Source organism: Jaculus jaculus, chromosome 3, assembly GCF_020740685.1.
Source record: "Jaculus jaculus isolate mJacJac1 chromosome 3, mJacJac1.mat.Y.cur, whole genome shotgun sequence".
Lineage (NCBI taxonomy): Eukaryota > Metazoa > Chordata > Mammalia > Rodentia > Dipodidae > Jaculus > Jaculus jaculus.
This window is the reverse complement of record NC_059104.1, coordinates 123,233,853-123,258,482: the sequence shown is the minus strand read 5'-3', so window position 1 is coordinate 123,258,482 and position 24,630 is coordinate 123,233,853.

The window sequence follows — 24,630 nt, the reverse complement described above, 5'->3', positions numbered from 1 at the left end:
TATTAATTAGCAAAGAACTTTTATGGGAAGTGGTTTATAAGGCTCTGTAACTGTGCTTTAGAGAGTCTAATCTGTCCTCTGATATTCATTTTCATAAAGTACATGTTTTTGAATGTACTCCAATCTCAAAAGATACTTGCAAAACTATTTTTCTTTCTTTTTAAAAATACACAATATTGCCGTGCGTGGTGGCACACGCCTTTAATCCCAGTACTCGGGAGGCAGAGGTAGGAGGATTGCCATGAGTTCAAGGCCACCCTGAGATGACAGAGTTAATTCCAGATCAGCCTGGACCAGAGTGAGACACTACCTCGAAAAACCAAAAAAAAAAAAAAAAAAAAAAACCCACAATATTTTATTAAATAGGAACTTTGTATGGACACATCACGTGTTGGTACCATCATTTCCTTTCCTCCTTGCCCCCATTCCACTGAGGATCCTCCTCAGTGGGATTGCTGGTATTCCCCATGGGTTGTGAGTCAGGAGTTGTGAGAGCAACAGTCATTCATTATGGGAGGGGCAATGCCTCTGAATATTCCCTCCCACCCTGTGGCTCTTACAGTCTTTCCACTCCCTCTTCGGCAAAATGCCTTGAGCCTTTGTGAGTATGTTTTAAGTGTTGAGCTCTCGCAGCTTCTGAATTTCTGGTTTGGTACATTTTGAGCATCCTCAGTGTTTGTCTCCATCACCCTGGTGCGGGGTCAGGCTCACCATAGAAGCAGCGCTCTTGCTCATCTCACCAGTTCTCCTGTGGTTTCATCTGGGTCCTAGATGCTGTGCTAGGGGTGGTTCATCTCCTGACAGGGAGTCAGCTATCTTTTCTTGTCTTGTTGATAGATTTTGGTTGTCCTCTGTTTTTGCTACATTCTTTTTATTTATTTATTTTACTTTATTTATTCTTTTATTAATTAGTTTTGTACTCAGTGAATACAGTCAAGCCAGTACCATTGTTAGGCTCGTCCATGTCCTACCCCCTTCCCCTGGCCCCTCCTTGTTGAGGTATATGGGTCATGCATTGTGAAGTTAGCCCACAGTTATGAGTAGGAGAAATGTCTCTGCATACCATGACCCAAAGTGTGGCTCTGACATTCTTTTGACCCCATCTTCCACAAAATTTCCCTGAGCCATGTTGGGTTCATTTTTTTGGTCTGCTTCAGTGATGAGATGTTGGGAGCCTCTGTGTCTCTGGATATCTGACTTGGTAGGAGTTGATTGTTCTCTGTGTCTATCTCCTTCACCCTTGTGCTGGTACCTGGTTCACCAATAAAACAGCACCCTTGCTTGTTTCGCCAGTTATTCTTAGTTTCAGCTGGGGCCCTTTTGAGGTATCATGGGGTGGTTCTCTCCTTAGGATCTGTGTCTATCTTAAAACAAGAAAAGATTCTCTAGCAGAGAGTGAGATCAGGATAGGTTAAAGGGGATAAGCATTGCTAGAGAGATTCTGATGGTTATAGCCTCTCTTTTGGCCAAAGACTAGTACAACCTTCTCATTATTTTTTGCAGTTTACACACCCAATGAAATAGCAACCCATAAAGGAGTGTCTCGTTAAATAAATATTTAGTATTTATTTAATATAACTGACAACTTTTTCTCCATCTAATCTAATCACAGAACATGAGTATGCCTTGTGTTTTGAAATAACTTAGATTTTACTGGTCAGAAAAGCTAAATGGATTTATGGCATGGTGAACATTGTGTCTGGATTGGGTCTGACTTTTATGCCATAATCCCAGCTTTAACATACGTTAGTTTGCTCTTGGGGAACTCATTAAGACTGTCAGTTCCACCTATCTTCTGCATAAAATAAAAATAAGATTGGTTGTAAACATTCAAATATATACAAAATGAGCTCAAAATGAATTATATAGACTTAAGTATAACAGGCAAAATAATAAAACTCAGGACTGTATTATAATTTAAAAGTTTTGTGTTGTGTTGCAAACAGTAACATGAAGAAAGTGAAAATAGGGCTGGAGAGATGGCTTAGTGGTCAAAGCGTTTGTCTCAAAGCCAAAGGACCCAGGTTCAATTCCCCAGGACCCATGTCAGCCAGGTGCATGGGGGCGCATGCATCTGGAGTTCGTTTGCAGTGGCTGGAAGCCCTGGTGTGCCCATTATCTCCCTCTCTCTCTATCTCTGCCTTTTTCTCTCTCAATTAAGTAAATAAATAAAATATATTTTTAAAAAAGAAAGTGAAAATAGGGCTGGAGACATGGCTTAGCATACCTTAAGGACCCAGTTTCAGGACCTACATACAAGGTGGCGCATGTCTCTGGAGTTCATCTTCATGGCTAGAGGCCCTGGTGTGCCCATTCTCTCTCTCTCTCTCCCTCCCTCTCTCTCTCTCTCTCTCTCTCTCTAATAAATAAACTATTTTTTAAAAAAAGAAAGTAATAGCTGGGCGTGGTGGCGCACGCCTTTAATCCCAGCACTCAGAAGGCAGAGGTAGGAGGATTGCCATGAGTTCAAGGCCACCCTGAGACTACAGAGTTAATTCCAGGTCAGCCTGGACCAGAGTGAGACCCTACCTTGAAAAAACCAAAAAAAAAAAAAAGAAAGTAATAATGATGAGGGGAAAGAGGGTAACAACACATGATATATCCATATGAAATATGTTGTTAATAATAATTATTATTATTTCATTTTTAAAAGGTTTAAAAAAGGAAGTGAAAAGATACCTCTAGAATTAGAAAAAACATTTTCAATTCACAAGCCTAATATTATAAATTATAAAGGACTTTTGCAATTTAAGAAATAAAGATATGCAGAGTCGGGCCTGGTGGCACATGCCTTTATCCCAGCACTTGAAAGGCAGAGGTAAGAGGATCACTAAGAGTTCCAGGCCACCCCGGGACTATATAGTGAATTCTAGGTCAGCCTGGGGTAGAGTGCAACCCTACCATGAAAGACAAAAGCAAAAACAAAAAAGGAAAGAAATGAAGAATGCACCCATAAACACGTAGATGAACCCAGTATGGTGACCTGTGCTTGTTATCCCAGCACTCATGGTTCTCCTGCCTCAGCCAGGTCCTGAGCAACAGAGCAAGAGTTTAGCTCAAAAAAAGTGAAAGCAAACAGACAAAAATAATGTTTGCTGTAGAATCATTTATAATACAGACAAAATGGAAACAATGCAAATGTCAACCAACTGATGAATGGATAAAAGTGTAGTACGTCTGTATAAGAGCAGCAGCTTTCAACCATAAAAAATTATGAAATACTGATTGATATATGCTATGACATAGGGAAAAAATCATTATACGAACTGAAAGAAGGCAAAATGCAAAAATAAGATATTGTGTATTTGTATAAAATATAAGAAAAGGGCAAATTTACACAGAGATGGCAGATGTCAGATTCATGGTTGCCAGGGGCTGGGTGAGAGAGGGTAGATGGAAGGGGAACTGCTTGAGAGTATGAGCTTTCCCTGTGTGAGGATGAGTGATCTAAGGTTAGATTGTGACTGGAGGGTACAAGCCTGTGAATATAATTAAACTGAGTTGGACAGCTTAATCAGGTGAACTTTATGGTATGTGAATTATATGTCAATGAAAGGATTGTTAAAGAATTAAGTTAAAAGTCAATTCTAAAGGCCCTAGAAAGATAGAGGAAACAGAGTAGCCTCTTACTAGGTGTTAATTCCTCTCCCTGCGCCTTTCTCTGCATGTTTGTTGTGTTGATCTATTATACTATTTTTCTATTTCATTAACTTTGTTAGTATTTCTTTTTTTTTTTTTAATTAGTTTCGTACTCAGTGAATACAGTCAAGTTCGTTCCATTGTTAGCCTCCTTGCAGCCCTCCTCCACAGGGACCCTTCTTGTTGGGGTATATGGGTCGTGCACTGTGGGTTTAGCCATCAGTTATAGGTAGGAAGAAATGTCTCTGTGTACCGTGTCCCAATGTGTGGCTCTAACATCTTTTCTGACCCCTCTTCTACAAATTTCCCTAAGCCATGTTGAGTTCATTTTAGGTCTGCTTCATTGATGAGGTCTTAGGACCCTCTGTCTCTCTGGATATCTGTTGATAGGAGTTGATTGTTCTTTGTGTCTATTCCTTCACACTTGTGTTGGTACCAGGTTTGTGAAGAAAATAGCACTCCAATTATTCCTCATTTCAGCTGGGGCCCTTTTGAGGTATGATGGGGTGGTTCTCTCCTTAGGATCTGCATCTATCTGAAAAATAGATGCACATTCCCTGATGAAGAGCAAAGTTAGCACAAGATAAATGGGATAACCATTATTGTTTAGAGCGAATTTAATAGGTATAGGCCCTCTTCTAGTCTGCGATTGGTGGAAGCTTAATAATGGAGAGCGGGCTTATTTTTGGATATGGTGTGACTTGTTTCTCAGCTCTAGCTATGGGTTCCATTCCACTGAGAAGATCATTTAGCCAAATCAAGAGCAGTTGGTTTCCCACCCTGGCCGTGTGCCACTATTGCACTTGTGTGAACATCACATCAAGTTGTTTGCTGCTAAGTAGGTTAGACTATGAGCTGCTTGGACACATATTGGTCATTTTCCCCCAGCCGCTCATGTAGCACATTCTGGCACTAGACTTGCTGTCTGGGGACTGATTCTCTTCCAGCTTCCAGCCATGTCAGTCCCTGTTACATTCCAGGAGCATATAGTGTCTTCAACAATAGGGTCTTGACACTCATTTTTGGTGGGTCATCAAGTACTCTGACAGAAATCTGTCTTCTTTTAGGAAACCTTGTAGGTCTCTGAGCAAGAGCTCATTGTGGATGATAGCTACCTGCTGGTACTGGGAGTTACATGTCAGTACCCAAGAAGAGAGGGAAGAAAAAGATAAGTATTATAAAAGAGATAGAGAGATGAGAGAGAGAGAAACAGGAGATGAAGGTCAATCTTCATCATACCCTATCCAGGGTCTTATATTTCAGGTGTTCCCTCTAAGGGTTTGGTGAAGGTTCAACCATTTGGTCTGTCTTTTAGGATGTAGAATTTTATGGCAGCATTGACAATTGGGTTCATATTTGTGTCCTTTACCCCCTCTCTTACCCTTTCCTCCCTCCCCACCCACCCTATTGTCTAGTCCTTGAGATGCTTGCTAGGTATGTCAGAATCTTGGGTAGATTCAGGTTAGGAGCTGTAGATGAGTGAGACTATGCAGCAATTATCTTTCTGTGATTGGGTGAGTTCACTGAGAATGATCTGTTCCAGGTTTGACCATTTTTATTCAAATTTTGTTGTGTCATTTTTCCTTACTGATGTGTAGAATTCCATCCTGTAGATATACCACATCTTATTTATCCATTCATTTAATGATGAACATCTGGGTTGATTCCAGCTCTTAGCTATTACGAATTGAGCAGCTATAAACATGGTTGAGCAAGTCTCTCTGGACTGAGGCATGTAGCCCAGTAAGGGAATAACTGGGTCTGTTGGTAACTCTATAGTCAGCTTTTCTTAGGAGTTTCCATATTGCTTTCCAAAGTGGTTTACCATCCTACATTCCCACAAACAGTGGATGAGGGTACCTATTTCTCCACATCCTCACCAGCATTTATTTTCATTTGATTTTTTAGTGTTTACTATCCTTACTGGGATAAGGTGGAATCTCATAGTTGTTTTAATTTGCATTTACCAATGATTAGGGATAATGAACATTTTCTTAAGTGTGTGTTTGCCATTTGTATTTCTTTCTCTGTGAACTACCAGCCCAGTTCTTTGCCCCATTTTTTTGAGTGGGTTATTTGACTGTTTATTGTTTAGGTTTTTGAGTTCTTTGTAGATTCTAGAGACTAGGCCTCTGCTAGTTGGATATTCAACAAGTATTTTCACCCACTCTGCAGGTAATCTATTGGCTTTGCTTATTATATGTTTATCTGTGAAGAAACTTTACAGCTTCATATGATCCCATTGGTTGAGTGATTGTTTAAGATCCTGTGCTACTGGGGTTTTGTTCAGGAAGTCTTTTCCCATTCCTATATTATGGAAAGTTCCTCCTGTATTTTCCTCCAGTAGTAGCCAAGTTTCTGGTCTTATATTGAGGTCTTTGATCCATTTGGACTTGAGTGTAGTGCATGGTGAAATGTGTGGATCAAGTTTCAGCTTCCTGCATATGGTTATCCAGTTTTTCCAGCACCATTTGTTGAAGATGTTGTCTTTTTTCCAGCCTATATTGTTAGGGCCTTTGTCAAATATCAAGTAGTTGTAGTTGTTTGACCCAATGTCTGTGTCCTTTATTCTATTCCATTGGTGTATACCCCTGTTTTTATGCCAGTAGCATGTTGTTTTTATTACTATGGCTTTGTAATATAGCTTTATATCAGGTATAGTGATGCCTCCAGAGGTGCTTCTTTTGCTGAAGATATGCTTGGATATCCTAGGCCTTCTGCCTTTTCATATGAATTTTGAGAAATTTTCCAGTTTCTTTAAATCTAATTCCTTTCCCAATTATATTTTTTTTAAAGTTAACTCTGAGATGATTGATTTTCAGTGAGTGCATCAATTACTTTCTTGCTGTGAATAAATACCCAACCAGAAGCAATTTAGGGAAGGAAAAAGGTTTAAATTAACTTCAGTCTCCAGAGAAGTTTTGTCATGGCAGGGGAGCCATGGCAGGCCCAGAGCAGGAACAGAGCTTGTTATATGGTACCTGGGTCTGGAAAGTAGAAGGAGAATTGGATATAGGACTGTGTTATGAAACCTCAAGACTCTCCCACAGTTACTTTGGTACTCCAGCACAACACCTCCTAAAGGTTCACAGCCTTTCCCAACAGCACCACTAGGTGGGGACCAAGTGATCAAACACATGAGCCTAGGTCGTCAAACCATAACAGCAAGGCAAGCCCTTATGAACTTAGCTGTGTCTCCAACCTCTCAGATTCATTTTCTTCAAGCTTTCTGAGCTTAACAAACATTCTTTGCAGTTTATATCAGGTAGTTCCGGTATGTGGGGGCCTCCCTTTGTCACTTCTGCTAATGTTTATTTTTATGGCCTCAGGTCCTCAAATGCCTGGTTATTGGTGATAATGTGACACTGTGTTGAAAATATTCTTCTGACAAACATTGTAAAGGCTGCAATGATTTTATACTCTACCAGTGAGAAGATTCATGTGCTTTTTCAGGTACCAGTCACACTAGCTATCAGGACCTTTGTAATAAGTGCTCCTGAATTCAGCTATCTTTGGTCACCCACATGATTAGTAGTTGTTCTTCAGTCTCTACCAGGGTTGGGTTACTTCTTTATTATTGTTATTATTAATTGTTCTAATCAGCATACAAAGAAACGGGTTTCACTGTTACGTTTTCGTGTGTATGTGTGTGTGTGTGTGTGTGTGTGTGTGTGTGTGTGTGTGTGTGCGTGTGTGTGTGTGTGGTCGTTATAATTTGTTCTCATCCACCCGACTGCCGTCGTATTCTTCCCTACTGTCCCCTTGCTAGTCCCCTTTATTTTCCCAGATAATCCTTCCTTCTGCCCCCTTGACACAGATATTTCTTTGCCCTGTTTTGTCCCCCGCCCCTGTAAACTAATTTCTTCCTCCTCTTTCACATTCCCTTTCTGCTTTCATATTCTACATATATATTTAAATCTAATTTCTAGATATGAGAGAATATATGTGATATTTGCCTTTCTAAATCTGGCTTACTCCATTTCTAGAAAAAAGCCATAATTTCACTTGTTTTTATAGCTGGATAAAATTATATTGTGAATATATGCCACATTATCTTTATTCATTCATCCATTGATGAATATTAAGACAGGTTCCATATGTTTGCTATTGTGAATAGTGCTATGATCAAAAATGGGTGCGTGGCATCTCTGTGGTAGCTTGAATTATATTCCTTCAGGTACATTCCCAAGAACGATACAGCTGAGCCATATGGTAGTTCTATCGCTTTGTGAGGATCCTCTGTGCTGATGGCCATAGAGGCTGTACCAGTCTGAATTCCCAGCAGCAATGTATAAATGTCCCTCTTACTCCTTCTTTACCTTTTTAACTGTACAGTTTTTATAACTGGATTTAGAAATTGAGACAAACTTATTGCAGTGAAGGAAATAACATATAAAACCCTAAAGCTCTCAGGAGAAACATTGTCTGCTATAGGAAGAAGACAATTCTCACTAGAGGTTGGCTTGAAGTTGGAAATAAAGATGCTAGCAGCAGTAATAATAGTTGATGCCTATGTAGTGCTTGCTCTGTTCTGTGTGTTTTCAGTACCATCTGTCAGTACAAGCTGGAGACAGAGGAATGAGTCTCTTTGCATTGTGAGACCCTTGTTCGCTTTGTTCCCAATCCTCAGACAAACTGCCGCCTTTTTTGTAACAGAAAGATGGAACATAAGTTCTTTAACCAGGCAGCTCATATTTTCTCAGATTTTATAAGCAACTTCAGTAGTGACCCCCATGTCCTGTGTTCCAAGCCTAAAAGTTAGGAATGCCAGGCCTGGCCTGTTATTTTTACTAAACAATGGCTTTGCTTGCCAGGTTTTTAATTTTTTTCCCTTTATACCCATCACTCTGGCTGCTGCTAACTTACATAAATTACTGCCAATCTTTCTGCCATGCAGCTCACATAGAACAATTCTTTGAATTAAACAGTATAGATTCCATAATTCCCCCAGAAAGGCATGTAGTATTGGTAAGTGATTGCACATAAAAGATCATATGAGTCATAAATGAAATTAAAACTTAAAAACTCACAATCCCATCAACTTACCAATTCTTACATATTATTTGTAATTCTTATGCATGTATTTTTTTATGTATTTAAGAGAGAGAGGTTCTGATAAAGGAAGAGAGAGAAAGAATGGGCAAGCCAGGGCCTCCAGCCACTTCAAATGAACTCCAGATACATGCATGACCTTGGGCATCTGGCTTATGTGGGTCATGGGAAATTGGACCTGGGTTCTTTGGCTTTGCAGGCAAGTGCCTTAACCACTAAGCCATCTCTCCAGCCCATTATGCATGTGTTTGTAAAACATGATTGTCATCTTTCTGAAGATCCAATATTAAAGTCTATAATTAATTAGTATTTCTCTAAGTACAGAACAGAAGCATCTAAAAGTTGGGGAACACATGGAGCTGCTCATTATCTAGGGAAGAATAATGCAGGGAAACAGAATGGCCGCAAGGAAGCTGCAGGTCAAAGTCCACATGGTCTCCCAGGTGCCTTCCTTACCTTACCTGATATGATCTGCAGTCTGGCCCTAAAGAGTCAAATCTGTGGCATACCTAGACTAAGCATAACTTTCACTACACTTTATATTTTGCTCTGGAGCAAAGCAGAGTATAATTAACTATCCTATGTAATTACTCCTATTTAATAAGATAATGAGTCCCATTTAGAAACCAACAATCAGAAGACTGAATGTGTCACTCTTGTTAAAGATAGCAGAGCTGACCCTTGAGCTCTTAGCTCATAGACAAAAAAAAAAGGACCTCTTTAATCACCACTAAGCAGACACTAAGTCTGCCCCTGTAGAGAACGACCAGACCTTACAGATAGGCCAGCCAGCTACATTAAAGTAAGATAAAAAAAGAAATGAGCTTTGGGAGTAAATATTGAATGCAATCCATAAAAAGGGAATCAGCTAAATAGCCATGTCCATGCCATGCCATCTCTCCTCTTTTCTCATTTCTCTTCTCTCTCTCCCTTCTCTTGCCTCTTTTCTCCTCTCTCCTCTCCTCTCTTTCTCTTTGTCCTGTTAAAGACACAGGAAGTATGTTCTGAAGTCTTAAGTATTAGAGCTGTAAATTCTTGTCAAGCCCATGTATGCTGAATGTACTGTTCAGTAGAGAAGGTTGAGACAGAAATGCAGAAGAGATAAAGTAGGAAAGGCAACCACAACAGTTGTTGTTGAGTCCCTAGTGCATAGTACTCTTGGGGTTCAAAATAATCCCCTTTAATTTGCTAATTTGATAGAGTCCTCAGTCCTTGTCACTTAAGCCCAGACTAAACTTCCCAGTGGTCGTGGGGGTGCATTACTTGTGACATGGTTGAACTTTCCCATGGATCTGAGGAGGAGCCTCCCTGACTCTGTGGTGATGTCAGTAGGCACTGTGATCCCCCAGTCTGTTCCACCTCTCTCATCCACTGGCCTTCCAGGTGACTCTGCCTTGCCAGCCAAATTTTTCAAACAGGCAGTGTGATGATGCATCTTCAAGGTCAACTTGGCAGGATTTAGAATCACTTTGATATGTAAGTACAATGATTGAGATGGAAAGGTAATATAATGGAGAATGGAATGTCAAAGGGGAAAGTGTGGGGGGGAGGGAGAGTATTACTATGGGATTTTTTTATAATCATGGAAAATGTTAATAAAAATTAAATTTAAAAAAAAAGAATCACTTTGAAGATATACCACTGGGCATGTCTGTGAGAGTGTTTCAAAAGAGGTTTACCTGAGGAGAGAATACCTTAAATGTGGGCAGCACAATTCTATCCATACTTCTATATGTATTCACACTACTGGGTGATGTCCTAACCATAACTCAGTCATCATCATAGCAACCTTTTGAGTTAGGTGGTGTCTGCACTGTATGTAAAATGACTTTAGTCCACATTTATCCACATCTTTCCATATGGCAGACACTGTGAAAAAAATGTTATTTCATTTTAGGGAAGGTAATATTCTCATTCCCATGTCATAGAAATGAAAATACAAAGAAAGAAGCAAATTAACTTGCTTAAGGTCTTACTTGAGATGCCTAGGCAGGCCTCCAGCTGCTGAAAACAAACTCCTGATGCATGCGCCACCTTGTGCATCTGGCTCACATGGGTCCTGGGGACTTGAACCTGGGTCCTTTGGCTTTGCAGACAAGCACCTTAAACACTAGGCCATCTTTCCAGCATGATTTTTTAATATTTTAATGTCACTTTGCCAATGCTAGTTAAAAATGTTAATAAGCATTAACATGTGTATCCTCCCTTGGGGATTTTGTTTGAGTAGATTATAATTTTTCTGTGATGCAATTTGAGAGCCACATTTCTAACAAGCTCCAATGTGTTGTTGATGGTGACACTAGGCATATGTAGGGCCAGTTGAACAGCAATATGTGGAGACTCAAAGCCTATTGAAAGAGACAGGAAACAGGACCAAGGAGATGGCTCAGTGGTAAAGTGCTAGCTGTATAAACATGAGGAACTTCAGAATTCCAGAACCCATGTAAAATGCAAGTGTGGTTGTACACTCCTGTAATGTAAATGTTGGGAGATGGAGACAAGGGAATCCCTGGAGTTTGCTTGCTAGCTAGACTAGCTAAACTGACTCAGTGAGATATCCTGTATCAAAGAATAAAGTGGAGAGTGACAGGAAATCCTCAGCATTGGGACCTGGGGAGACAGCTTAATTGAGTATCCCAGCCACCCATGTGAAGCCATACAGGCATTTATTTGCAATGGCAAGAGACCCTAGCATGTGTTCACATGTGTGCATATTTGCATGTGAGCACATGACATGCACACACACACATAAATAAATAAATACATACATACATACATACATACATACATACACAAACCCAGACATTGACATCTGGCCTCCACACATGGACATATATATGTTCACAAATATATGCCCACAGAAGTGCACACATACACATACACAGACACAGACACTATACACACATGCAACACACAAAAAAAGAGGGAAAGCAAGGAAGAAGAAAACGGTCCATTTCACCTTAAAAGTGCCAGAACATTGGGTAGTAGCTGCTCAATAAGAGATACCTATTACCATTAATCTTTGAGAACAGTAATTGTCTACACCCACAAGGTTGTCTGCTTTAATGTGACTTTATTATGCACTGCTTTCACTAATACAATTTTATTATTCCAGGATGCCATTGTCCAGGAGAATAGAATTGCAAATAATTTTATTTCTTTTAAGGATATCCAGAAAATTACTTAAGTGAACCTGAAACTACTAAACTACTTGAATATCTATTAAAACCATGACCTCAAACAATTGCCCATGGCACAGGATTCCTCTTGAAAGCTTTGCCACATTGTTGTTCTAAATACATCATGTGATTTTGTAATCCTAAACAAAGCCTCTATGACAAGAGTTTTGTTTCAAAACACACCCCAATACCTTATAAATGTATATTTGCCTGCCCTGCTTGTAATGCTGTTATGCTATGAAGCTGTCAGTAGCTCAGTTCTTTGGGCTGATTGCAGCTATCTTTCCAAATTCATAAGCTGAAGCCTAAGGGCCTTGTGATAGGTTTGGGGATGAAAACTTTGGAAGGTCATTTGGTCATGAGAGTGAAGTCTTCATGAATGATTTTTGTGTCCTTAAAATAAGAGATCTGAGTGAACCCCTTTCTTCAGTCAGCCAGAACTTTTATCTTAGTCTTTTTAGATTCCAAAGCTATTAGAAATAAATTTCTATTTTTAAGCCATGTAATCAATAGCATTTGTTAAAGCAGCCAAAGTTAAGACAAGTGATTTTTCCTTATGTCAGTGAAAAGTAAGCTTAACTCTTCTTTCATTTTTCTCAATAATTTTAAGGTTTTATTTAATTTTTATTAATTAGAAAGTTTGTTGTATGGACAAATCATGTGTTGGTCCCAGTCCCCTCCTATTATATCCCCTCCTCTCTGCCTCTCTGACAACCCTCCTCAGTGTGGTTATTGTTATTCACCATGAAGTTATGGTTTATGAATTCAGCAGTCAGTCACTGTGGGTAGGAGGCAATGCCTCTAGATACTCCTTCCCACCCTGTGGCTCTTATAATCTTTCAATTGCCCCCTTCTGCAATGCTCCCTGAGCCTTGAAGAGTGTGTTATAAGTCTACTTTAGTGTTGTAAGCTTAACTTTTCTTTATTAACCGATTGTTTTGGTGATAAAATTTAGTATGCTAAAGAAATTTTACTTTGTTTTTATTTCAGTTTCCAATTTCAGAGGGTAGAGTCCATCACAGTGTGGAAAGTATGGCAGGAGCAGAAAGCTTGCATCATATTATCATATCAGCAGGGAGGAAGCAGACAGAGCATGATGAATGCTGCATGTTCAGCTAGCTTTCTCTTTTTTATACAATCCCAACCAAAATTATGGTTGGCCCTAATCCAGCAACTAATATAATCTAGAAAATCCCTCACAGATGTAACCAGAGATGTGTTTCCATGGTGATTCCAAATCCATCTAGTTGGCAGCCAGAAATTAACTATCACATCTAGTGACATGTATTTAAGGCTTCTCTGTGTCTTTTAATGGCTTTATAACTTTCTTTTTAGCCATGAATGATGTCTCATCTATATGTACCACAGTTTACCTATTCATTCATGAAAAGACGCCTTGGTTTGAGATGAAGCATTTTCACAACTATAATTGCACCTGCCCTAGTGTTAAAGAAATGGACATATATGCCATCATGATGAAGTGAAGAAAGAATTACAGGGAACCTGTGAGGTTTCACATAACTACTATCAATGGCATCAGAGTCAAAGCCACCCAAGAGAAACAAGTTGTAATCAGAGAAAAAGTGGCCCTTTCCTGGAAGGTTGGACCCAGCTACCTTCCAACCCAAGCAAGAGCCCGAGTCCTTGCCCAGGGTTCCCAATGCGCTGTAGGTCTTAACTGGGAACTAGAAAGGGATATCTTTGGCATCTCTCTTTGATGGTACTCTAATACTTTCTGAGAAGTCTGAATTTTTACAGTAGATATTTGATAACTTGAAAAAACCTTTAGCAGTTATAATGTGTTATTTCTTCATTAATTGCTGAGTCAACAAGTATTTTGACTACCTACCATATTTAAGTATTCTAGGTGCTAGGCACATGCATCATTATAAGACTTATCTTCAAAAATAATTACCCTAATAGGAAAGTTTAAGAGAATGTTATTCAGACAGAAGATATTGGCCCAGCTACTTTTATTTTGATGCCTCATGGACACCAGAATCAAAGAAGTAGCACTTGCTAATCCAGTCTTTACTTCTTCCTGCAAACTGAGTTAAAATCTGTTTCTTAATCTTGGCTCCTTCCATTGTTCTTTCTCCTTGTGACTGAGATTTAAGGAAGGCCTTGATCCCAATGAGGAATAATAATATTGATTTCAGTCTTCAGCAACAAAAGGTATGAATAAAGAGTAATAGCACTGTTGTGGGCAGAGTGTATGAACATAGTAACACTAAACACTTGCTGAATACAACACTGTTTAAAAGTTAAAAATATATTGTTTGTACATTGCAAAAGAATAAACTAATCCCAGAGAAAATAGGTCAATAAAATGCCAGTCATCTAAGGAAATTACTTCCCAGAATCCTTCAAATGTCATATTTAGGCTATTTACCTTAATCCAAAATAGCTTATCATCCCAGATTCCTGTGGTTTGTATCACTAACATGACTATGTGCTAAAGGGAAAAGGAATGTATTAGAATAATTTCCCCTTTTAAATATATTCTTTCATATGGTAATGTATATTCTATACAAAAAAGATATATTTACTGTGTTTACTTTGTATTTAATAAATTGCTGTTACTTTTCTGCTTATTTCTTGGGTAACCAATATGCAATCATATTTACAATATTCTTTTGTGATTGTGAAAATTTATGTTTGCTTATTCTATCTGGGCATTTCTTTTTTAGTTGGTTGGGGATTATTTGTTGTTTGTTTTGTTATTTCTTTGAAGGCAGAGTCTCACTCTAGTCCAGACTGACCTGGAACTCACTATGTAGTCCCAACAAACCTCAAATTCACAATTCATGGAGATCCTCATACCTTAGCCACAGAATCCTGGGATTATAGGTGTGAGTCATCATACCAACTCTATTTATGGGTTGTTTTTTTGTTTGTTTGTTTGTTTGTTTTCAAGGTAGGGTGTCACTCTAGCCCAGGCTGACCTGGAATTCACTCAGCATTCTCAGGGTGGCTTCAAACTCACAATGATCCTCCTCCCTCTGCCTCCCGAATGCTGGGATTAAAGGCATGCACCACCATGCCCAGCTATTTATGCATTTTTTAAAAGTCTAAGCACAAGTCATAAAGGAGATATCATGTCTTTTTAATAATTTCAGTATGTATATTCCTTGTTCTACCTTGTATTACTGTCCTAAGGGAAAAAAATTATAATTTTGTCACTATGAAGAAAAATGTATTTGTTTGGAATGCACAAAAGAAATTAATAGATATCCTTTCAATAAAAGGTTGAAAGACCAGAAATTATTTAATTCCATATAGAGACAGCTGTACTCTGATAATCTTACAGCTCCATATGGCTTGGTCTAGTAAGTGGACAGGAATGCAAGCAATTTTCGTTCATAGAAATATAAGTTAGAGGTGTCTGGTTCAAATATAGACAACCTATGGATGGAGCTCTTTCTGTAAATTCACTTCAACATCTCTTAATTGCATTATAACTCACTAATTCACACAAGTAATGAATTTCATAAAACCTTTGATATATATTCATTTTATCTTTGCAAGTCATAAACACTATAAATATTTGAAAATTAGCCTTTGACATCACACATAACCCTGATCACAAATTTTCATTTATTTAGTACTTGTATTGAATTATTGATTTGGTTGTTAGTAGTCATGAAGATATGGGATAGAGATATAATGTGCCATTTGGGTCAGACAGACACAAAATACTTAGAACTTCTGATCTAGCAACATATTGAAGTCCAACCCAAAGATAAGTCTGTTCCTTTTACACAATTTCTAGTCCATTTGATTATGATTCACATGCTTGCTGCCCACTCTATTGTCAGTGGCCACAACAGAGATGATGAATATTGGAGGCAGAGGTTACTGTTGAGAACTAAAGGAGTTTCCATGTGTAAAATATACATTTGGAACCATGCTAGACTTTTTTGAGTGGTTCAGTAAATATTAAACTTTATAAACAATAAAAACACACCACAAATAAGCATGGCTATAGAATATTTAATGGCTTTACAGTAAAGATTTACAGCACTTTAAAAAACGAAATGGATATATCCTATATGCTCACTAGGTTTACTATAAACAAACCTTTGAAAAGTTTATGTGGCCTGGTGCCAAGAAGAGACATTTTTAGTAAGATCAGAAATGAGTGAAGAATGGCCAAAAGCAACATTGTGTGAAAAGCGAAAAAAAAAACTCTCTCTGTGCAACACCATTTCTCAGTATGTGGAACAGAATATGAAAACAGTAAGTATTTATAGAGAGAGTTAGCAAATGAAGTACCAGTGGTTATCATCAGATGTCATAATGATATCATGGGATTGTAAACAGAATTGCAGCAAGAGCTGTTTGGAAGCCTAAGGAATGTTGCCCACATCCACCCACCAGCAAGCCCCAAGAAAATTATACAACACTTTCGGAATATAACCCCAATTTCTCAGAAAACAAAGCCACAGATTAACCACTGGGACCTCATGAAATTACAATGATTTTGTACAGCAAAGGACACTGTGAAGAGAGCAAAGAAGCAACCTACAGAATGGGAGAAAATCTTTGCCTGCTATGCATCTGAGAGAGGATTAATATGCAGGATATACAAAGAACTCAAAAAGATAAATATTAAGAAAAACAACCCTGTTAAAATATGGATATGGAACTAAATAGAGAGCTCCCAAAAGAAGAAATACAGATGGCATATAAACATCTAAAAAAAGTTCTACATCCTAGCCATCAGAGAAATGCAGATTAAAACTTCATTGAGATTCCATCTCACTCCTGTCAGGTTGTCTACCATCATGAAAACAAATGACCATAAGTACTGGTGAGGATGCAGTGAAAGAGGAACCCTTCTACACTGTTGAAGAGAATGCAATCTGATCCAGCCATTGTGGAAATCAATGTGGATGTTCCTGAGACAGCTAAAAATAGATCTACCATATGACCCAGCTATAGCATTCCCAGGCATATATCCTAAGAACTCATCTCATTACCTTAGAGATACTTGCTCAACCATGTTTATTGCCACTCTATCCACAATAGCTAGGAAATGAAACCAGCCTAGATGTCCCTCAACTGATGAGTGGATAATGAAGATATGATACATTTACACAATAGAGTTCTACTCAGTGGAAAAGAAAAATGAAGTTATGAAATTTGCAGGAAAATGGATGGATCTGGAAAGGATTGTACTAAGTGAGGTAACCCAAGTCCAAAAAGCCAAATGTAGCATGTTCTCTCTCATATGTGGATCCTAGCAACAAATGACTGGACTTCTGTGTGAGTAGGAAGAAAACTCAGTAGCAAAGGCCAGTAAGCTAGAAAGGAGATATAAAGGGAATAGAAAGAAAGGAAAGGAGGACTTAATAGGATTATATTGTATCTATGGGCATGAAAAGGCCTAAGTGAAGTCAGGGGAAGAGATTTAGTAAAGGAAAGATGGAGGGAGAGCTAATCAAAATCTAAGAGGATATACATAAATTGTATGGAAACCAACTTTTCTGGACAATAGAACACTCAGAAGGCATAGATTGTTACTAGAAAATTTTCAGTTCCAGGGATGGGATACCTTCCAGTGAGTTGTTGGCCAGGGAGGTGCCTTATGCCCCCAAAACATTAAGGCCATTGCCGAGGCACTTGGTTCCCCACCAGGAATAGATGATAAGACTCTATTGCTGAAGACTCCACATACGTGGGCTCCAAGGTTACTGAGAAGTCCTGCTGGAACTGAACTGATAACCTCTTCCATGTAGACCAGCTAACAGAAAGCTGGAAAAATCCACACTGCATGCAGCTCAATGGGAGAGAAAGAAATCACCAGAGAAGATACTCCACAGTGGACACTGCAAGCCTTATTATATTTGGCCAGCCAGGCCAATGAGCCAATGGGTGCAATAGTGGACTGTCTGTTCTGGGGGAAACCAACCACGCTCTAATTTGATTGGAGGCCTGTTCCATGGGAGGGAATACATGCCTGATACTGAAAACCTACAACAGGGGTAGTCATGAGCCCTAGGGGCGTAATGTCTGCTTCTGGCTCATCAAACTGCCCAGTAAGCACTTCTCTTAATGTTCATACCCATATATTAATGCTACTCTAACTTTTTCATTAAAGAACTTTCTCTTTTCAAATGACCTTGGGATGACTCAGAAGGCATCATGGTCCTGAGAAGTAACAGACGAGTGCTCAGCACTGCAACATCTCTATCACAACTTCCAAGGCTCAGGGTCCATTGGAGAAGAGGTGATGGAAAGAATGTAAGAACCAAAGGAAGGGTAGGATTCCTTACAACATGCTCCTCCAGACACAAAATGGCCTGGATATTTATGACCTCACAGTGCCTGACACTATCTACACAAGGCCATCATAATAGGAGGAAAAGATGATGACATCAAAATAAAAGAGAGACTAATTGAGAGGGAGAAAGGATATGATGGAGAGTGGAGTTTCAATTAGGAAGGAAGGGAATGAACATGGGATATTGTTTACCATCATGGAAGTTGTTAGTTATAAAAACAAATAATAAATAAATAGTTTATATTGTATTTAAAAAAAGAAAATTATACAACAAACAAGATTACTCAATAACAATACTGAATTTATTGTAGGTTTGTCTTGCTACTTATATTTTTCCTGCAAATACAGAGAAAAATGTAAGAAGTATGCAACTACGGTGCAGAGATCTCTGTAAAATTTTTCATGTTTTAAAATAGGATGTCTTGGTCAAAAAACTTTGAACTATTTCTCACAAACAGCCCCACTCTCTTGCCCATTTCTAACTCTTTCTTTATATACAATATTAGATCTATTAATATAATTCTGTATAGATACCTGAGAACCTGTCATTACTCTTATATGTGTGTGTTACTATATTTTGAGTTCTAAAATTTTCAACTCTGTTCTCGTCTTTCACATGTGGTCATAATTGCTTGTTTTCTGGTGACTTTTTTTTTCAGTTTCCAATTTTTCCTGCTTATTTTTTAAGTTTATTATTATTATTATTATTAACACGATGTTTTGCATGGATACATCATGTGTTGGTACCTTCTTTTCCCTTGTCCCTGCCCCAATTCCATTGGGGAAACTCCTCAGTGGGGTTGCAAGTATTTCCCATGGGGTTGTGGATTATGTATTGTGGGAGAAGTAGTCAGTATCTTGGTGGGGGATATTCTGGGCATGATATCTTAACCTGTGGCTCTTATAATCATTCAGCCTCCTCTTCCACAAAATTACCTTAGCTGTGGTGGGTGAGTTTTAAGTCTACTTTCAGTGATAAGCTCTTAGGAGCCTCTGGATCTCTGCTTTGGCAGGTGTTGAGTATCCTCAGGGTCTGTCTCCTATACCTTGGTGCTGATTATCAGGAACAGCATGGAAGCAGCACTCTTGCTTATATTCCCAATTCCTCTGCAGTTTCAGCTATGACTTGAATGAAGTGCAAGGGGTAGTCTATCTCCTCTGATCTCACTGCCTTCTGATAAAGAAGAAGAAATTCTCCAATGGAGCATGAAGTCAGCATAGTTTAAATGGGAGAAACATTATTAATTTAGGGAGAAATTGATGTATGTAATCCCTCATTTAGCCAAAGACTAGTGAGAGCTTGATACTGGAGAACTTAATCTTTGACTCCATAGGAGTCTGATATAGTTCCCAATTCCAGATATGAGTTCCTTTACACTGAGTGAATCTCTTAGCCAATCAGAAATCTATTGGTTACTCACTGAGGCTGTGTGCCACTATTGTACTTGTATGTACATCGTGTCAGGTGCTTGCTTCTAAGTAGCTTAGACTTCTGGTTGCTCAGACCATTGATGGCCATTTTCTTCCCATAGCTCATACAGCACTTTCCAGCCCTAGACAGGCTAACTGTCTTGGGACTGGCTTTCTTCTGAATTCCACCCAGGTCTCTCCATACTCTGTGTCAACAGCATATGACATCTTCAGTAATAGGGTCTTAGACACATCATCAAATGCTTTAACAGAAAGCTGTCTTGATTTGGACATCATAGGTCTCTCCAATCAACAACTCAATGTGGGTAGCAAACAATTTCTGGTACTGTGAGTTACAGATCAGAGATAAGAAAATAAACTATTTTAAGCTTAGGCTTCATCTCACCCTCTGATGACTGTTTTGACCCTTTTAATATAATAGCACTCTGTCACTACTTGGCATCCTTAAGATTCCATACAATTTTTATAATCAGGTTGTCCAGTTCTTAAAAGCCCAACTAGGATTTGAGAGGAATTTTGTTGAATCTATAGATCAAGTTGGAGGAGGAGGGATATCACCATCTTAACGTTACTTGCTCTTGGATCCATAAACATGAGATATCCTTAAGTTTAAGATTAATTTCTTTCAACTATGTTTGGTAGTTTTTTGAGTATATTTAGTACCTCTTTTTTAAATTTATGCCTTCTATTTTACCCTTTTGATACAATTATAAATGGAATTTTATTCTCAATCCCAATTATGATAAAATACACATAGCAATTTGCCATTTTAATCATTTTAAGTGTATAGTTCAGTGGCTTGAATTGCATTCACAGACCCATTACTATCATCTGTCTCCAGAACATTTTACCATCTCAAACTGAAACTCTGGGACCATGAAGTAACATTAATTTCTACCCCCTTCACCCCTGGAAAGTACTCTTTGGTCTTCTATCTGTAGGGATACAATTATTCCAGGAACAATGTGTAATTGTAATCATATAATGCTTATCCTTTTGAGCCTGAGTTACTCAATTTAACATAGTGTTTTCAAGGTTTATACATGTTGTAAAATTATAAGACTGAATAATATTTTATTTATATAATCTACATTACATTTTACGTAATTATATCTTTTGATCATATCTCCCTATGTTCCCTTACCCACCCTTTTATCACTCCTCACTCTCCAATTGGTCCTTTCAGCCCCTCTAGAGAGAGTTTTGACATACTTCATTTAATGTATGTATACATGATTTTATGTAGCTATATAGAATCAAGGAACCACAAATGAGGAAAAACTATTTGTCTTCCTGAGATTTAATTAACTTACTTGATATAATTATCTCCAGTTGTATACATTTTACTGTAAAGAACATAACTTTATTTTTATTTATGACTGAAAAAAACTTCTATTAAGTATATATGCCACATATTCTTATCCATTCCTCTATTGTTGGAAACTTAGCTGTTGTGAATTATGCTGCAGTAAATATTGATGAGCATCTTTCCCTGTGATATGCTGACTTGGAATCCACAGGGTAAATACCCAGAAGTGGTATATCTATGTGAATATATTGCATTTTTGTTCTGAGATTCAGTTTCCTGGCATTTTGTGTCTATACTCAAGCTATAGTTTCTTATTTCTGGTTTTCATACCAGGTATTTGGTGTCTTACTTTATAGCATGAGTTATGCCACACTTTCATGTGGGTAGACTTCATAAAGGATCAGTTTCAACTCTTTAAAACTAGATTAGCTTTCAGAATTGAGGTTTGAAGGTAACTGGCATAGATTTTCCAAAGATAGCCTATGACTAATATCCCTGTCTCCATTGTATTCCTGTCTCCCCTAACCTCCACATTCATAGGCTTGATGCATCATGCTTCCCAGGGTCCTGTTGAGAAGCCCACTCTTCCAGAATCCTTCTGGACTTCCTGTCTGCTCTGTTTCATATATTTATGTACATATTTATGACATATTTCAAGAATCTTTCCTTTGCTGATGACTCTCCTAAAATTAATTTATTTCTATCATATATTTATTTCCATTTGTACCTCCACTGCTCTTGGAAAGGGGACTGATGAAAGAGAATCAAATGTGCTCCACACGTGCCACTGTGAGATGAAAGTCCAGAGCTTAACCTCAAGATTAACTCTTGGGTAATCCTTACTCTGTGTTTGGAAATGGGACTGAATTAAATTTATTACTGGATTTTAGACATTCTGTTACATCTTGCTTTAGGTACTTCATTTTATAAAATTAGAGTGCCATTTGGCTTGCTTTTATATCCCTGAACATGCAACTCAAAGTATCACTAGATTTATAATTTTAATAATCCATGTGTACTTTAGAAGAATTTTAATTATAGTTGTATGCAAACACATAGACACGCATATACATCTTACACATATATGTGTACCCAGACACATATTCACACATACATGCATATACCTTTAATTGTAACATACAGAATCAATATCAAGATTCTCACTGGAATGTGAGTTAATTTTTAAGTGCTCAAATAAAAATAAAATATAACTGTAATATAAATTGGCTAACTAATTCTCACATTCAGAGAGATTGGGTATCATTTGATCCTTCCTGATTACAACCAGAGAGATGTTAGAAATATGTTTCCAAGGTTTTGAATTTGGTTTTGAAATTTACTTAGTAATGAAAACTTTCAAACTTAATTCAATCAAGTTCTCTTGCATTGGACTGAAATCTTTAATCCTTTTTTAAACATCTTAATATATTCGATCTCTCCGTAGTACATTTCCATACTTAAAACACTATTAGGAACTTGGTTTTTTTTGTTTGTTTGTTTGTTTGTTTGTTTTTACATCTGACCTGCTTCAATTTGAACTTGTCTCCTTTTTTTGTTTCTTGACATTTTTAAGGAGACTAGAACATGCTGGAAGCACTCACATCATTACCCAAAGAAGTTACTACGGCATTCTCTGGCTTTTGAAAACTGCCAAAAGCTATTATCATTAAAGTTAAACAAACCTACAGAATGGAAATTAATTTGATCTTTAACCATTCAATGTCATCTTCCTGCACTAAGAAGCCACTGGGGTGCAATAAGGAACATAGTGTTTAAAGTCAGAGGGCAGTGTTGGTCAGACTGAAAGTTGGCTCCTGGCTTCACCACTTAGCAGCCATGTCTCCTCAGGCACATTGTTGATTGTTATTAAGTCAGTTTTCTCTTTTGGAAATTGTTATAATAATAGTAACTCCCTTGTGTGGTTGCAAGACCAAACCAAGATATTAACTAAAAAGACCTTTGGATGTAAATGATTTCTGTTGCTCTTGTCTAGACCCGCTCAATTAAAGGACAGCAGTGAGCTACCATGCACTAGAACACATCCTTATGAAATACCCAAACAACTCTCATTGCTCCATGAGATCAAATTTAATAGTAACAATGGGGTATTTGTTTTATTTTAATAGAATAAGTACATAATGAAGAAAGAATTTTTTGTTTTGTTTATTTGTTTGTTTGTTTGTTTGTTTATCGAGGTAGCGTCTCACTTTGGTCTAGGCTGACCTGGAATTAACTATGTAGTCTCAGGGTGTCCTCAAACTCTCAGCAATCCTCCTACCTCTGCCTCCCAGGTGCAGGGATTAAAGGATTAACGGCTGAAAGACTTTTTTAAACATTAAAAATTTAATCATTTAAGTTTAAATTAAACTTTGAACATTGTTATTCTTAATTACCTTTGTTTTTGTTTTTGTTTTTTTTCCTCAGCTTCACAGAAATCAAGTGTACTCAAGTCTTGCAGAGCTTATGATAGACCCAAGGACAAAGCGCTTGGAAGAGAACACAGCTACTGCTGGCCAAGTGGTTGTCAGAAGTAATTATAAGAATTTCTTCATTCTTGTTGTTGGACTCCCATTAACAGTCTAACACAGAGAGAAAACAGCAGGATAAATAAACACAAGAGATCTAAAGTGTGGGTTAGACAGCATTCTTGTCAGGCTGCTGAGGGAGGCAGACTCTCGGGTGGAGAGCTGGAGTGAGCTAGCATGAGGACCACCAGCTGCCTCTGCACGCACTCCTCCATGCTCCCATACAGGGGCTGTTCTATTAGCATAACAGCTGCTCAGCTTTGGAGAACCTGAAACCCTCCATAAAGAAAGTACTATGTATGTGAACTAAAATGATTGTGCAATGACCTCATAGTCTGTGGCCTGTGAACTATGTGTGAACAGATTACTAAACTAAAGCAGTCGGTGGTGAACAATGAGACAAAGCAATGGGGTTAATCTATTACCTCTGTGTTATGAAGGTTTGCATTAGTTATCTTACTCAAATAAAGTGAAATGCCAGATATACAACCTCTTTAGAAATGGAGAATTGTGTAGTTCAGTCAAACACTAAATGTCCGAACATCATGTACAGGCTCTGGCAAGGTCTCCAGACAAATGACGATGAAGCATCTGTACAAAGACTCTCTCAGAGCTGGATGCCAGAGCAAGGCTGGATCCCACACCTACTTCTGGGACTCCAGCCCCATGACCCGTGTACTTCCCATTAAACTCTACCTCTTTTATATATATTTTTGGCCGCATGTGTGCATGTGCCTCTGTGTGTGTGTGTGTGTGTGTGTGTGTGTGTGTAAAATGCATGTTTTTATGTACATGGATGTACTTGCCAAATTGTCTATTCTAACTAAGCAGCTTGGCCCAGGAATCCCTGTCTCTGCCTCCCAAGTGCTGAGATTTCAGGCAGGCTACAGCACCCACTCAGCATTGATGAGTTCTGGAAGTCTCAAGTCAGGTCCTCACATTCATGTGGCAAATGCTTCACTGACTCTTAAAGGCTCCAACCATCACTGTATGATTAACCATAGGACAAACACGTAATACATGAACCTTAGGAAAAGAGACTTGACCATATTCACGCCACAGAAAATTACTTTCATTGTTTCTATTTCCTTCTTTAATATTTCATTAAACAATACTTTTTATGAAAAATATAAAACACAGTTACTAGTCACTAACAGCCATGTCATGATTATATATGCAGCTTCAGTTCCAGAAAGTCTCCTTAAATAA